At 38.0% G+C, this 4,266-nt stretch overlaps 1 long non-coding RNA gene across 1 annotated transcript; it reads left to right on the top strand.

Annotated features, from left to right (window-relative positions):
- Positions 1–259: 259 nt before the first annotated feature.
- LOC148097610 (uncharacterized) lies at positions 260–3,119 on the top strand. Its single transcript, XR_015716779.1, has 2 exons — positions 260–299; positions 1,032–3,119. It is a non-coding gene; the product is annotated as an uncharacterized LOC148097610 (long non-coding RNA).
- The last annotated feature ends 1,147 nt before the right edge of the window (positions 3,120–4,266 follow it).

Below are 4,266 nucleotides of genomic sequence, written 5' to 3' on the forward strand. Positions count from 1 at the left end.
CAGTGTGGGACTGCTGAGTCACCTGAAGAACTCATGTCCTTCATTCTCCACATGATGTTCATTTACAGAAATGTTTCACAGGAACTGATTCCTCCCAAAAGGGTGAACTAGTGTGTTTCCATAGATTATCTCTGTATGAATGTACTTCTTAAATGAAGGCAAGTGTTTGTCCTTTTTTGTTCTTCAGTTACAGTACGTGATATCAAGGGCAGGCGGTCAACACTGGGGGAAGACAAGAAGCAGACGTACTTCCAAGAGGGAGCTGCAGTGTGGACACAGCCAGGTCACTGAGGTCAGAGGTCAGAATCTGAAACAGCTCGTGTTTATATTTTAGTTTGATTTATAAAAAATCAAAATGTATTTATGAAGAAACCTTTAAATAATAGTCATAATTATGATTATTATAAGAAATATCCAACATTTAAGTGGATTTTCTGTTACACATATTGTGTTAGCCCTGCAATAAACTGGCAGCCTGTCCTGTCTTTGTCCTGTATCAGCTGGGATAGGCTTCATCCTCCCGCAACCCTGAATTGGATACATTGTATTCCAATTATGTAATCTGATCATTTACAAACTCAAGGTATCTAATCAAAATGTAAGTAATAATTATAAAATGGGAAAGCAGAAATAAGTGTGACATAAATGTAAATGTGTTAGCTGACATAGAGGACAGCTACATGCAGTCTGAAAAACCTTTGTTGTCAAGTTTGCAGGTCTATCAGCACGAGACATTCTTACATAGAAGAGACTGTTAAAGTCTCTAACTCAGTGAAGCATTATTGGTCCAGTCTGTTTGGATAAATATAGTAAGTTGATGTTTGTCCATTTATTGACACATTTTCTTAAGTGCTTATCCAGTTCAGGATCACAGTGGAGCTGCAGCTGGATATGTTCACTAAATAAACCTTACAAACGTTAACAATAAACCTGCATCCCTGTATGTTGTTGTCCACAGGATGAGAAAATCAAACTGGAACACTGTGGAACATGTTAATAAATGTTTGTGTTTATCCCTGTGTCTTTCACAGGAGGCGCTGGACGGTTTCCCTAATAGTTCCTGGTGAATCAAAGCAGAACCATAAAGGTTGCTGGATTGCATGATGGCCTTACCCCTGAGCAGTCATCCTGTTAAAGGAGGAACCAGTTAGAAGCTGTTTTCCAAGTAGCTGAGCAGATTTCATCTCAAGTAAGCGATTAACTGTTTGTTCATCTGTTCTGCCACTTAAAGAGCATTTAAGGACGTCTTTTGAGTGTCCAGTTGAATTAATTCTACTGGCTCTCATGGTCATTTGTTATTATAGACATATTTTTCATGTTCATCCAGCTATATAGTAAATTCTATCTATTTAGTAATATCCGTCAGCTATAAAATGTAATATAAATATAAAAAATATCTAAATATCTCCTGCCCTTTATATTTTAATGATGTAAGTCTGTTATCGTGTTACATTAGCATTCCTCACATATCAATGAGATGCTGTACAGTACAATCCTACTGACACAGCAGAGGGATAACGACGGCTATTCAACATCGTTACACGACACATTCGAGCGGCATGACACAGACAAAGTGACTAAATCATCTTTTTTGTGGTTTATTGTCTTCAAACCAGCAGACAAAGCTGATGGCAGAAGATGTCGGAGAAGAACTTCAGGCCGTGTACTCTATAGGTATTTTTTTCTTGTTATCAAAAGACATTTGGAGTGACGGCTTCTACAACTGGTTGTGCTAAAGTAAAGCTTACAGTCTAAGAAATCACAGTGTTGATATTCAGCACAAAGAGAAAAGCTCACTTGTTTGAATTTATTTACAATCATAGTTTTATAAATCCTGACTGTAAACATCTTCTACAGCTTTGATATTGTTTGACACTAGATATCAGGTTTCATTTAAAGGTTTCTGTGTCCCAATGAGCCATTTACACTGACCAGTGTTTGCATTTAACTGTAACACATTCATTATTTAGTTCCAACATTTCTAAGAGAAATAACTGAATGTAAAAAAATGGCAGCACTCAGGCCAGGTTTATAGAGATATATGCATGCATTATGAAATTTATGTATCCCAGATAATTGTTATTCATCTAGTCATGGCAGACCCACCCCTTCCTCCCAAGTTAACTGCAACCCAAAAGAACTAGTGGGGCTATTTACACACTCACAACCAGTGTGGGGTAAAAAGAGCCACCAAAAAGCTGTCAGCCACAGATGTGCTAGAAGAGTTAGAAACTCTACTTATGGAGAAACTTTCTAAGTCTAACAGGGGACAGGTACTCCTGCCCAAATAACATGATATAACCCCACATACAGCCCAGCCATAAAATGAACCAAGTCATTTAGTTAAAGACAGCATGGGACCAAATGCATGTAACCAGCCTGCACCAACCTGGCATTTCTTCCTCCTGAATTAAAGGAATGAATGGATGAAAGTTAAATGACTACAAACCTAAAGCCACTAGTTCCCACACTGGAGTTCCCTGACACTGTGTGTTAACCGTATTTAGCTTGTATCAACAGTTGTAACAGGCTAAGCCACCTGAGACACTGCATTGAATGATTGTTCCTGTCTTAAAGATTTCAGCTGACTGGTTTCAGCTCAGATGTTCTGCTTTTTCCTTTCAGTAGATCAAAGCAGCTCGTGCTCCTTCTGCTTCTATTTTAATGAGAAGAAGAAGAAGAAGAAGAAGACTGCTTCAGCGAGGTGGCGTTCATGGTCTCAATGAACAGTCATGGTCACACACTGCATGTGGTTTTAAAAGCAACATGTCTGTTCACCACAACAATGGAGATGTGTAATATTAGTGCAGCTACGGTTTGTTCTTGAACATCAGTTCTGTTTTCTACTTTGATCACTTTGACCAAAAAAGTGTTGTTTTCAGATTCTTTCTTTTAAATCTATAAAGCACCTGTTCATTTTTTATTACAATTAGTTTCACATAAATGTTAGTGTTTCCTTTATGATCTTTTAATGCTTACACTACACTGTACATGTCTACATTAGAGACATTTCTGTTACCTGTTTCTGTTGACTCAGAGTTGTGAAATGTTCTTTTATTTGATGCACAATATGAAGTTCATAATTTTCTTACAAATAAAACTATAATGACAAACATGAACAGCTGTGCTTATTTCTGAGACATGATTTTGTTTTTTGAATGTGTTCATATTTAGACAGTGTGCATTTGTATGCTGAAACTGTAATGGTGAACCTGAGGTGATGGTCAACAGAAGGCAAATATATATCAATATAAAACAATATTGAAGTAACGTCTTTACCCTTTGCAGCGTGTGGACGCGCTGTGCACACAATCACCTTATTTACTGTAGTAAACGTGCGCCGCTAGCTCACGTGACTGACTGTCTCCATGGTTACATCGTATATTATTAGCTATGTAAACAGTTTCCAAAGATACTGCCATAGCTCTCTACAGCTGTAACACTTTCACACTTTGCAAATCATTTCACGTTTTTGATAGTTATGAAGACAGAATATGTTTTTAAGGTCATGCTAGGCGGTTGCTATGGTGGTTGCTGTGGACTTGGGTGGACCGCGTCCGATTCCTGTTATTAGCTGTCCGCCGTAGGAAGGCTGCGTTCATTTACAAGTAGTGACAGTCTGCCGCAACTCGAACTCAAACCCCGCTTTGTTCTTTAATTATAGGCCTTTTATAGCCGTTCATGACACGCACACACACACATAAAGCACTTTGCCTCACAATGACAGTGCAACTTTACCTAACCTAACCTTTAAAGTATCTGATATAGGATAGAAAAATGAAGCAACCAGAGATTTAATGATGAAGACTCTGGGTTCTGTAGTTCACGTTTTACAGTCCTGAATGACTCTTTGCATATAATTTATTGAAGAGGACTTTAGAATGCACTTTACATTTAGACTGTTGCTGTTTAATTTTTTACATTGTTGCCGTGTTATGTCATGCATAAGGTTCACCTGCTGGGGGTTTGATGGATCAGCTGGACAATACAGTCAAAGACAGACTTCATTCATCATATGCAAGAATCCTAGTTGGATTTTTGTTTTCATTCATAGTTTTGAACCAAATATTGAAAACAATTCTGACAGACTGGATACCTGGTCATGTGTACATTACCTTGTACTCAAGCATCCCAGGACAGAGCCCTGCCCCACCATGAGCCTGGGTGGATACGTGGTTATAATTTAAAAGGACCGATACTGAATATGAATATTTCATGAAAATTGAATTATAATACAAATTAGTAATAAGGGTTTCTCTGCGCCCT

The sequence above is a fragment of the Neolamprologus brichardi genome, chromosome 18 (genome assembly GCF_056152115.1).
Source record: "Neolamprologus brichardi isolate AB-2024 chromosome 18, ASM5615211v1, whole genome shotgun sequence".
NCBI lineage: Eukaryota > Metazoa > Chordata > Actinopteri > Cichliformes > Cichlidae > Neolamprologus > Neolamprologus brichardi.